Source organism: Enhydra lutris, unplaced genomic scaffold, assembly GCF_002288905.1.
Source record: "Enhydra lutris kenyoni isolate GAN:26980312 unplaced genomic scaffold, ASM228890v2 scaffoldscaffold19, whole genome shotgun sequence".
In the NCBI taxonomy this organism is placed as follows: domain Eukaryota; kingdom Metazoa; phylum Chordata; class Mammalia; order Carnivora; family Mustelidae; genus Enhydra; species Enhydra lutris.
Window position 1 is genome coordinate 38143544 of NW_019154103.1, and position 13186 is coordinate 38156729.

Here is a 13186-nt window from a genome sequence, read left to right on the forward strand (position 1 = left end):
ATTGTTTCCTTTGCCATGCAGAGGTTTCTTATTTTGATGTCATTCCAATAGTTTATTTTTGCTTTTATTTCCCTTGCCTGAGGAGACATCTAGAAAGAAGTTGCTACGACCAATGTCAAAGGTGTTACTGCCTGTGTTCTTCTCCAGGATTTGTATGGTTTCCAGTCTCGCGGTTAGGTCTTTAATCCATTTTGAATGTATTTTTGTGTATGGTGTAAGAAATAGTCCAGTTTCATTCTTTGGCATGTTGCTGTCCAGTTATCCCAACCATTTGTTGAAAAGACATTATTTTCCCCATTGGATAGTCTTTCTTGCTTTGATGAATCAAAGTGATGTGGACAAAGAAGATGTGGTATATGTACATATGATGGAATATTACTCAGCTATAAGGAAGAGTGAAATTTTGCCATTTGCAATGACAGGGATGGAGCTACAGAGTATTATGGTACAGATACCTTATGATTCCATTCATATGTGGAATTTAAGGAACACAGTGAATGAGCAAAGGGGGAAAATAGAGAGAAGCAAACAAAGACACTCTTTTTTTTTTTTTAAGATTTTATTTATTTATTTGACAGGCAGAGATTACAAGTAGGCAGAGAGGCAGGCAGAGAGAGAGAGGAGAAGCAGGCTCCCCGCTGAGCAGAAAGCCTGATGCAGGGCTCGATGCCAGGACCCCAGGATCATGACCTGAGCCAAAGGCAGAGGCTTTAACCCACTGAGCCACCCAGGCGCCCCAACAAAGACACTCAACTCTAGAGAACAAGCTGATGGTTACTAGAGGGGTGGTGGGTGGGGTGATGAAGGAAATTGGTCATGGGGATTAAGGAGCACACTTGTTGTGATGAGCCCCTGGTGTTGTATAGAAGTGTAGAATCACTATATTGCACACCTGAACCAAATATTACATTATATGTTTATAAACTGAAATTTAAATAAAAACTTTAAAAAATAAAAGTAATAAAACACCAGTATCTAATGAGGAAAAAAGACAGAGAGAAAAACATTGCATCCTGTTTCTTAAACCGAGTGGCTGGTCCTTTGGAGGTCATTGTTTGATATGTCTTTAAACTTTACATAAATTGTCCTTGGGATTTTATATCTATTCAATATTGACTAAAATGAATTTAAAAGGCAGAATTAAATGGGAACACTGGATGAGCCAAACTGTATAAAAGGTGTTTCTGTATTTTTAAAAAAGAGAGAGAATTTGGCAGACAGTCAGTTGGCATCAGCAGGATCCCACCAGGAATATCAGAAGTATTCTGATGGAAGAAGCACCAAGCATGGTGCTGGAAAATCTAGAAGCAGTCAGACAGAGAGCTCCTGGGAGTTTTCTGGTAGAGAACAGGGCAGCACATCCGGGTTTTAGTCCTACTCAGATCCAAGAAATAAGATGAGGTCATAGTCCCTAGAATTGGAATCTCAGTAACAAGATGGCAGAACCTCAGGAGTGAGGCAGAGCCTATGCTGAAAGTAAACCACAAGGCATAGCCTCATCAAATTAAGAACTCAACCCACAGTCCTCTCAGAGCTGAACTGGAGTTTTAAAAATCCCTTGTGTGGGGTTAACCTATAGTAGAAATGTTGGGGAAGAGTTGAGGACAGTATCAAGAGTATAGGGCTATGAGGCTATGGGGACGGACAATGACTATGACGAGTCCTAGAATGCAAGGGGGAAAAGAATATGGCCGATAGGGGATCTGTTGTTTTTTTCCTGCCCTTCTGGTACTAGTTTCCTGTTTTCTTTGGAGATCCCTCCCATGTCCCATGAATAAAGTCGTAGCAGTATGTCCCTCAAAGAACCTTGCCTGCCCTAGGTCCAGCTAGGCAAGCTGTCCTCTCAATGTCTTTCTCTCTCAGCATTTAAATCTCAAAGGAAAGACAGAAGGGATGACAAATAATTGATACTGTTTCAATCCTGAGTCTGGACTTAAGTGGACACCCAGATCATCATCGGTGTTCTGATGCCAGTCCTTACTGAGATCTCTGTCTTAAGCATTTCCTGGATTTTGGAAATATCCATATCCCTCTAGTGAATTGCTTCTCATTTATACTAGCTAAGGTCATTTCTGTTGCCTGCAACTGAAGTAGCATAAATGATTCAGCATTGAAGATGACAGCAAGATTCCCGTTCTTTTCTAAATCATCTTTCCCAAAGGTAGAGTCTGGATCAATGTCCCTGCAGTTTAAAGAATTCCTCCAAAGCCACCCTCTATCTGCAGACTGATATTTCTCTAGGAGCCTAGCAAGGCTGGCAGATTCCTCCATCCCCCTCCTACCTCCCCACTTTCTGACAGCTAAAGAATACATTCTCCTAAGTCCAAAAATGCCTAGGGCTTGACCTAGTTCTCTATGGTCTCTTTAAAATTTAACACATTTCTAAGTTCATAGGTTTGCTAAATATTATTTTCTCATGCTCAAAGCTTGAAAGGAATGCCAGAACTAAAATAAATGCATTATCTTACAATACATTTTTTTTTTAGTACGGAAATAGAGCAAAAATTATTGTGAACAGGTGAATATTTTTACTTCAAATAATGTCAGGTTAAACATGGCCATTTTACTACAAATGTGACCACAAAAATGATGTTTTTCTTACGGAAAAAAACTGAAGAGGAAAATAATTCTTTTTCTGTACGCAATGAAAAATTTAAAAAAAAAAGCACACCATTTAAGAATTTACAGACTTGTACAGACAAGATAATTTTCTTCCACGTTTTTGATTCAATCACAACATTTTCATTATAAAAACTCAGAAAGCCATAAATGGGGAAGATAGAACAATGAGCCTAAAACTACAAAGAGGAAACTGAAGTTATTCATAATCACTCTCACAGGCAATCAATATGGTATTGACTTTCTATTCTTGCTACTCTTGCAGTAATGTCCTTGGCTTGAAACTCAACCTAAGCTAGGAAATATTAGCAAATAAAGCAACTCCAACCTAAGGAAATGTGAAGAGAAAACGAGACAGCAAAAGCCTGGATCTACTTCAAAGATTAAAATAACTGTCTGCTGTCAGTTAATTCTGCTGGTCAGAAAATCGTGCCAAGGCGACCCAGGCTAAGAGCAGGACCCATGTGAACGTGCAGGTTTGGCTCTGACCTATAGCTAAAGACGACAGGAGTGTCGTAATGGCAGCATGTTTAGTCCTGAGGAGAAGTGACCGAGAGTGCCCAGGTCTGGATGGATTCTCATCACTAGTGCTACAAAATCTACTCCAAGTGCATGCCCCACGGACCGTGAATCAATAGCATTATCTGAGGACAGGAGGAAAAGCGGAATCTCATTCAAATTTAAAAGGAATTGATCAAATTCGAAAAATTTTAAACTATCATGCGTTAAAGCACAAACCATTTAAGAAGCCCTGGGGAAATTCATTCCAGAAGTGGAGCACAGTAATTTCTTACAAAATGGAACATGTTGGGGCTTAGGTTGAGCAACTCACAGATAAAGATCAAAGTCCACATTTTCAACTGGGAAACCTGGATTCTAAATAAAGGAACATCAAATTGCAGAATAAGTTCAGTAGTTTTTGAGCAAGTCAACAAAAAAGACTTCCCAAGGACAAATCTTTGTTTCTATTCTTGATCTTATAATATTGTTTTTCATCGTCCTTAATCAAATCCTAGAGACCACACACACACACAAACACACACACAAACACACACCGAGCCAATATGGCAGAAGAGGAACCATGTCTGCCTCTGAATCACCAAAGCAGTTGTAAGACATCTGCTGTTAAATACTTCTTTTCTTTAGTTTCTTTTGTAAAACATAGTTTCTGGAAAACATTTTCTGTGTATCAAGGCTTACATCCAAAAGAGGCCACAATTATTTGACTTCAAAGGAACTAAGATGGGCCATTTGAAAAAACGGTCAAAAAACTTTTCAAAATAGAAACATGAAAAGATCATTCAGTTTTCTAGAAGGTAACATTTGGATCCTGAGTCACAGTTCATATTCCCAAGGCGAAGTTTTTTGTAACCACATAGGAAATGTACATCTTGTTGCAAATGGTAGAGTCCCATCCTAGGAAAGGCTTGAGATTCAACTCTGCCTGGAAAGGGTGTAATCCACCTCAAAAAGGAAAAAGCCAACAGCACCACACCCAAACTGAAATCTGCAGTGTCCATATGGGTGGTTCCCTCTATTTCAGCATGCTCACTCTCTTGTCAAGCACCTCTTTTCAGAACCTTCCAGACTGGTGACAGAGTGATTTCCTGAACTACGCCTACATTGACTTCCTTCTGCCAAAGCATGGAATAAGCCTGACAGCTCTTTTCCCTCCAGTCCACCTCTCCCGTATGCATGAGAAAACAAAAGCAGAAAAAACACCCTGAGCTTTGTAGGCACATTATTTTAATGAATTGCAATAACTCTCCTTTTCTAACATCGAATGATTAGCTCTTCAGATATTTTTCCATGCTGGAGTTTTATAAACTCATAGAATTACTGGGGCTGTAAGTTACTTGATAATTCACCAAATTCAGTTCTTCACTTATTAATGAGGAAATCCTGTTCTAGAGCCAGAGGTTAGGTTGTGATTCCCTTCTCCTCCAAAGTGTGAAAATGATTCCTTTTTGCCACATTTGTGATTCCATTGGCATTGTTCTTTGTTATCTTACTGTACACATTGGAATCATTCTTTTTGTCTAGGTAGTGAAAGCAAAACAGAAAAACAAAAGCTTTAGCTCTAAACCATACAATTGAATCTACAAGTTACCCAGATGTATTGCCTTGGCCAAAACACATTTAAATGACTAAGTAGTATGTCCTCATTAATGCAGAAAGCCAATGCTTTGTGTAAATTTTTTAAAATTAGGCTGTGGTCCTTTAAAACACGTGATAGCAATTAGATGTAAAAAATATAACTAAATGAGAGCGGTTCTGCCATTTTTGTGGTAGATGTTGGTATCAGAGGCCATATAACCAAAGTTATATGACCCTACATCACATCTTCTGGGCAGTCCAGAATATACCATCCTTTAAGTTGAACAGTTACTTAATGGGAATCCAGGCAGTCCAACACTCTCTGTTAGATATCATTTGATACTAATACCCTAACTGATAAGAAATTGTAAGATGAGTGAATATAGGGAAATTTCTAGCAATAGATCCTGATGGAAAGACAGAGAGTCTGGGACTGGTTGTTTGGTACGCTTGGACTTAAAAATCAAAGTAAGCAAGTATTAAGGCATGCCTCTCTGGCAACCTTTTCATTCAGATTGAATCAAATTGTCATCTGGATTGAAATCTCCACTGAAGATAGTAAGACTTTGGGCAACCACATGGCTAATGCCATAAGACAGTCTAAAGAGCATGAGTTGAGGAATCCTATGTCCAGTGTCTCCTGGATATTGTATGCTTCTTACACCAGCATAATTTTCTTCAGTGTGCTCATTTCACTCTCCAAAGTGTCCCAGTGTGGACCACGAATCTCAGGCTTAACCTAGGATTAGGAGATTGAGAAAAATTGGATGAAATGGTTGTTTCAGTTGGTTCCAGAACGCTTGAGGTTAGTGAATGACAACAAACTCCTAAAGCAGCGCTTACCCCCACCCAAATAAATAAATAAATAAATAAATAAATAAAATAAACACACAAAACCTTTTATCTCTTTAAGTTGCTGGCCAGAATAAAATACAGAATCTGATCCAGTGGGTTGTTGAGTAATATCAGCTAATCCTCAGCTCTTCTTGGTCCCTTGTGTGAAAATTAGAGCCATGATTGAAAAAGATTGGATCTATGAGAATAGGAATAAAGAAATTTGGAAGGAATGGAATGTCTCAAAGGGTTGTCTCTCTCCTCTTTGGAGAAGCTCCTGTAAGAACCCTACCTGAGGAAGTTATCAAGCTAAGGAAATCTGAATCTGTGTGCTGACCGCCACCAACCCTGATCATCTCCAGGCCTATAATTAGAGTCCCTGGAGAAGAGCCCATGGAGGTTCTATTTGATTTCTATAACAACAGCAACACCCCTCTGGGCTTGAAGAGGCCTGTTTTCAGCTCCCACAGCAGTCTCAGCTTTTCCCCTAATTCTCAGACCTGAGTCTATACACAGGCATTCATTCCTAGCACATTGGGATGAGGCCCGATGCACTTAGGAAAGCACCTTGTAATATGCTAGTGTGTTCCAGGATTTCCTTTCCTGCTTTCCACAAGGAAGGTGTTCATGTACCAGATTGACAGCACAGTGGAGAAAGCAAATACCAACACCTCTCAGGGATTGTTGGACATTGGCTCTAAGCTTAACACTGATTTCCGGGAATGGGGAGAGACCATCCTCATTGGTGGGGTTCACTGGTTAGTGTGGAGGCTGAAAGAGATCAGGTAGTGGGGGAGCCTGGGTGGCTCAGTTGGTTGAGCATCCAACTCTTGGATTTAGGCTCAGGTCATGATCTCAGGGTCCTGAGATCTATCTTCAACATCAGGCTCCATGCTGGGTGTGGAGTCTGCTTAAGACTCTCTCTCCTGGGGCACCTGGGTTGCTCAGTCGATCAAGCATCTGCCTTCAGCTCAGATCATGATCCCAAGGTCCTAGGATCCAGCCCTGTGTCAGGCTCCCTGCTCATCGGGAGGCCTGCTTCTCCCATTCCCACTCCCCCTGCTTGTGTTTCCTCTCTTGCTGTCTCTCTCTCTGTCAAATAAATAAATAAAATCTTTTTTAAAATGTACTGGTTTTAACGATAGATTATATGGTTACCTTAGCTATTATGGTAGAAAAGACCAAGGAAAACTCTTCTAACTCCCTCTCCCCAACAGAAAGTGAATCAAAATCCATATCATATCCTCAGGAGGAGGCTGGGAAAGGTGGGGGAGGAAATACAAAGTTAAATGCTACCTTCCAAGACTTAGAAGATGCACAGGTAGCTGGTTTGACCTATGCAGACATCACCAGAGTCTCCCAAATGTTTCCTGAACATCCTTATCCAGCTGATTATCATTGGCTGAATCCGTTTTCCAAATTCCAATGGCCAGTCCAGATATAATTTCTTTACTGGAGCAAATAAGGACAGTTTTTATTTTACATCTGTTGATCTCAAAAATGTTATTTCAATGAATAACATCAGAAGGTTCTTTTCACTTGGCAGGAGCACTAGTTTACTTATCTGGTCTCAGAAGTACGGTAGCTCTTTTTTTTTTTTTTTTTTTTTAAGATTTTATTTATTTGAGAGAGAACATGAGAGAGAGAGAGGTCACCAGCAGAGAGGGGAGAGGTAGAGGGGAGAAGCAGACTTCCCACCAAGCAGGGAGCCCCATGTGGGTGGGGCTCGATCCCAGGGTCCTGAGATCATGACCAGAGCCGAAGCCAGACGCTTAACCGACTAAGCCACCCAGGTGCTCCAAGCACACCGTAGCTCTTGAACTGTGTGCCACAGTTGGCCGTTGGGTCCTTGATAGTCCCATCTTTTCACTGGGCATCATGCTGCTCTAATATATTATTGTTTCCTGTCAAAATACCCAGTAATAGAACGTAGCAATGACTTGAGAGGGGCCTCTCACACGTCTGAAGTCCATGGGGATCTCCTTGTCAATATGAAGGGCAAGTTAACATACCTCGCATCTGACAGCGATAGAGAAAAGGCATAACTCTCCATCAGCCTCACTGAATTTTCCAAGTAACGTATACTACAGGCGTGCTTCTTCGATTCATTTACAGGATGGCCCAAAAGACTGCAAATTTTGAGTAAGACCCGGGATCTGAGAAGGCTAGGAAAGGTAAGCTTCACAGCAGGCTACTCTACTATTTGACCTTTATGACCTAGTGAATGACTCAAAAGTCCCACAGCAGATTGGAACGCTGTCTACACCCAATGAAAATTCCAATAAACTGGGGGTGCCTGGGTTGCTCAGTCGGTAAGCATCGGCCTTCTGTTCAAGTCATGATCTCAGGGGACCTGAGGCAGAGCCCCACATCAGGTTCCCTGCTTGATGGGAAGTCTGCTTCTCCCTCTTCCTCTGCCTCTCCCCACCTCTCAGCTCATGCTCTCTCTCTCTCTCTCTCAATCTCTCTCTCTCTCAAATAAATAATTTGGAAGGAAGGAAGGAAAAAGAGAAAGAAAGAAAGAGGGGGGGTAGCGAGGGAGGGAGGGAGGGAGAGAGGAAGGAAGGATGTTTGAGCATAAGCACACCCTCTTTGGTGAGTAATAATTCTCCTTTTGAGAAACAGCTTTTGGCTTGTGAGCAGCTCCTGAAGGGGTTGAACACCTGTCCTGATAAACTCCATTCATGAACCTCCCATTGTAAATGAGATGTTTGTGATAAAACCAGACATTCCTCGAGATACTCAATGCCTGCAATGAGGTCATAAACCAAGCGGTTTACCGTGCATAGAACCTAAGCACGGGCTTGGCTACTCGGAGTTCCCCACCCCAAGGCTGGCCTGCCTGCTATTACTGCTGAGTGTCCAACTTGACATTTGCAGGAAACAGACGGAAGCCTCCATTGTGGGACCCAACTCTCATGAGACCAGAAAGGTGCTGGCGTTCCATTGATTACATTTCTTCACATTATGGACACTTATTTTGGATTGGATTTGCTTTTCCTGACTGTCATACACCTGCAGTGTAGCACAGTCCATAGATGTACTGAATGCCTGACTCATTCGCAACTTCTCCTTCAAAACATTGCTTTTAATATTATAATTTTTAGGGGTGCCTGGGTGGCTCAGTGGGTTAAAGCCTCTGCCTTCGGCTCAGGTCATGATCCCAGGGCCCTGGGATGGAGCCCCACATCAGGCTCTCTGCTCAGTGGGGAGCTTGCCTCCTCCTCTCTCTCTGCCTGCCTCTCTGCCTGCTTGTGATCTCTGTCTGTCAAATAAAAAAATATATATACATATATATATATAAAATAATTTTTAGTGAGATAAGGCATTATACTAATACCCGTGGGATCGCTGGTCACACACGTGACATCACTTCAAAGCAGTTTGCCTTACAGACTAGCAGAAAGCCTATTGAATATTCAGTTATGTAGCTCAGGGAGAAACATCGTGCCAGTCTGGGGCGGTAATGTGTAGATGCGGTATGTCCTCTGAACCAGAGAGAAATAGTGATATAATATATGGGCCTGAGAATGAATGGGTGAAACTGCTCACTGTTAAATCCAATGGCACCTCTCACTATTAAATCTAATGGTCCACTTTTCCTTCCTGCATGGGGTTCTGCTGCTTTTGAATTTTTTTTTTTTTTTTTTTTTTTTTGACAGAGAGAGAGAGAGATCACAAGTAGGCAGAGAGGCAGAGAGAGAGGGGGAAGCAGGCTCCCGGCTGAGCAGAGAGCCTGATGCGGGGCTTGATCCCAGGACCCTGAGATCATGACCTGAACCCACTGAGCCACCCAGATGCCTGATTTTGAATTCTTAGTACTCCAAGATTTCTTCTGCCAGGTAAACAATTATGGTTCCACTAAACTGAAAACAACTATGTCCTCTTAGCCACTTGTGACCCTTCATGCCATTGGGAGACAAATTCAAAAGGAGGTTATAGTCATGTCTGCCACACAGAAGTGACGCTCTTTTCAATATGGAATCATATACACGCTATGTCAAATATTTTGGGGCTTAAGGTAGTCAAGTGTCTTGTTCTAATAAGATCAGTGTATTGTAACAATTTTCTGACAGATGTCCCTAAGGCGTCTTGAAGAAAGATCATTTTTTCCTAATTTACACGTAGATTAGGTGGTCCTGCTTACCGTGATGGTTAGAGGAATCGAGTCTATCAAAAGTTCATGTAGTTGCCACCAGATAAGAGGGCAAAGACATGTCAAGAGGCAACAACACAGGAGATAACGGGGTTGCCATTCTGGTCACTCAGATCTTTTGTGGTGTTGGAGTTTTTCTGATAATCCCCCAAAGCATTGCAAAACTTGATGCTCTTTACAAGTCTGAAGAAATTGATATTGATAAGGATGGAGCATGAGGACAACTGCCTTCCTTGCTTCAGATAAATTCCTCAGGGCACCTGGGTAATAAAGTCAGTTAAGCATCCCACTCTTGGTTTTGGCTATGGTGGTGACCTCAGAGTCCAAAGAGATCAAGCCCTATGTTGGGCTCCGTGCTCAGCAGGGAGTCTGCCTGAGATTCTCTCTCTCTCTTCCCCTCTGCCCTTCCCCCCTCAAAAAAATAAATATTTAAAAATATATAAGATAGGGGCGCCTCGGTGGCTCAGTGGGTTAAAGCCTCTGCCTTTGGCTCGGGTCATGATCCCAGGGTCCTGGGATCGAGCCCCACATCGGGCTCTCTGCTCAGTGGTGAGCCTGCTTCCCCTTCTCTCTCTGCCTGCCTCTCTGCCTACTTGTGATTTCTCTCTCTGTCAAATAAATAAAGAAATTTAAAAAAATAAAATAAAATAAAAATATATAAGATAAATTCCTCAGATAAATCACATTGAATGATTCTCAGATGACCTGCATTTCTCAAGAGAAATTTCTGAAGAGAGTCTTGGTCTCTTGCCTGAATGGAAACCTCCAGGAAGAGGAAGATGGCTTCCTTGACTACTGTGACTTCTGTACTGGAAGGGATTGCACAGTGGGGGATTCTATACAAATAAGAAGGAGACTGAGATGCTGGTTGCCCTTCTTTAATCCCACAAAAAGGCAGTAAAAAATCAACTATCTAACATCCCTATAATTAGTATCTGGCATGTGTGTAAAAAAATTCTAACAACCTACAAGTAAAGTAAACAGAAACATTGTTTTAAACAAATCTATGGTGCTGGGAAAGCAATTTATATTTAAAACAAGTTTGTTTCAAGACAACACAATTCCTGCAGTGCAAAAGAATTTTGACAATTCCTTATAATTTACTGAAATGAGATTTAACTTTTGAGGGGTCAGAATATCATGTCATGCTAACAAACGCAGTGACAAGTTCGCTGTCATATTTCCTTATGATACTGGAGGTGACCAATTATGTGAATTGTTCTTGAACATAGTCTCTGGAAATCTCCTATTTATTTGTCTAGGTCCCATTGGGGGACTCAGGGTACACGGCAAGGGCTTGCCTGCAGAAGCCTGAGAGGATAAGGAGGCTGAGCAGGGCAAGGTAAGGTGTTCACCTCAAACAGCCAGAAGCAACATAATCAAGGGGGTGAATAGAAGTCATGATAAAGGATGGATGCCAGCAACAAGAAAAAAGTTATGAATGAGGCCAGCTGTTGGGAAACCAGAAACAAATTTGAAAGCAGAAGGTTTAGGGGGAAAGCTTTCTGCCTAGAGTTCATACGGTACGTCAAAGTTGCTGCGTGATATGGGAACAGCCCAGAAAATGTTGAGGCCTTGCAAGACCAGGCACTAGTCAGAAATCTTCTGGGCCAGAGCAGGGAGGCTGAATTTCCCTGGCCAGGCCACAGCTTAGCATGGTAAAGCCTCTTAATCTCAGCTTGGGCATCAGGAATTAACAAAGCAAGTGGACTGGAGAGTCAAATACACTTTCACCTGCTGTGGTGCCCATAGCATAGTCACTGGAAGGCAGAGCTCTGCCACTGGGGGATGCCTCCCATATCCCTTTCTGGGTCACTGGGCTACCTGTGACCATGAAGAAGAAAGGTGATCCCCCCGTGCCTCCTCAAGTAACATGAGAACTCTCAGCACTCCTTCCACCTTTATTTAGAGAAAGAACTGGGCTGCTTACACGTAAAGGGGTTTCCTCCACACCAAGCAACTTGTCTTCCTCTTACGTGTTTGACAGATTAGAAATTGTTCCATGACATATGACACTGTTGGCTTTACGTGGTCAAAATAGCTTCAAAATTCTCAAGAGAAAGGACAGTAGTTCTGATGGGCAATGCTATTTATAGTGTATATAAATAAATAAATATAGTGTATATAGGAAGAAATATAAATAAATAAATAAATAAATAAATATAGTGTATTTATAGTGTATAGCATAGTGTATGCAAAATTCCAACAATTCAGAAGAGAAGGGTAAGGATCCCAAACTCAGACCAGGTAGACAAAATATGTAACAACTTGAAACAAATGAGTGCTATTGTTTGGAAGTTTCTAAACAAAAGCATTTATTTATTATTATTTTTTATTTTTTATTTTATTTTTAAGATTTTATTTATTTATTTGACCGAGAGAGAAAGATCACAAGTAGGCAGAGAGGTAGGTAGAGAGAGAGGGGGAAGCAGGCTCCCTGCTGAGCAGAGAGCCTGATGTGGGGCTTGATCCCAGGACCCCGAGATCATGACCCAAGCTGAAGGCAGCGGCTTAACCCACTGAGACACCCAGGTGCCCCTATTTATTATTATTTTTTAAAAGATTATTTAATTTTAGAGAAGACAGAGTGAGTGAAGGGGAGAGGCAGAGGAAAGGAAAGAGAGAAAATCTCAAGCAGACTCTGCTGACAATGGTGTCCTATATGGGCCTCAGTCTCACAACCCTGAGATCATGACCTGAACCTAAATTAAGAGTTGGTTGCTAACCCACGGAGCCATCAATATGCTCCTAAACAAAACTGTATAGGGTGCCTGGGTGGCTCAGTGGGTGGGGCCTCTGCCTTCAGCTCAGGTCATGATCTCAAGGTCCTGGGATCAAGTCCCTCATCAGGCTCTCTGCTCCTCGGGGAGCCTGCTTCCCCCCTCTCTCTGCCTGCCTCTCTGCCTACTTGTGATCTCTGTCTTCAAATGAATAAATAAAATCTTTAAAAAAAAAACAAAAACCTTTAAACAAAATTCAAGAATAGGAGCACCTGGCTGGCTCAGTTGGTAGAGCATGTCACTCTTGATCTCAAGGTTGTGGGTTCAAGCCCCATGTTGGGTATAGAGTTTACTTAAAAACAAATTTTTTTAAAAATTGGGAATAGTTTTATACACATGGTATTATACCTTAAAGCCAATGTTATTTCTGTAAAGTGATTTCTGAATTCTAAAACAGCTTACATTTTTCTAGTTTGCCATAGATTCATAAAGACCTTCTTTAAAAAAAAAAAAAAGATTTTATTTATTTATTTATTTGAGAGAAAGAGAGAAAGAATAAGCAGGAGGGACAGAGGGAAAGGGAGAGAGAATCTCAAGCCGACTTTGCCCTGAGCTCAGAGCCTGACACCAGGGCTCCATCTCATAACCCTGAGATCATGACCTGAGCCAAAACCAAGAGTCAGACCCTTAACCGACTTAGCCACTCAAGTGCTCTAATTCTTAAAGACCTTTTAAGTCTGAACCATTTAATGTTTGATAA

General features: G+C 41.6%; 1 non-coding gene across 1 annotated transcript; it reads left to right on the forward strand.

Moving 5' to 3' along the window:
• The first annotated feature begins 12696 nt into the window (after window positions 1-12696).
• On the forward strand, window positions 12697-12769 carry TRNAK-CUU. Its single transcript has one exon. It is a non-coding gene; the product is annotated as a tRNA-Lys (tRNA).
• Window positions 12770-13186: the final 417 nt, after the last annotated feature.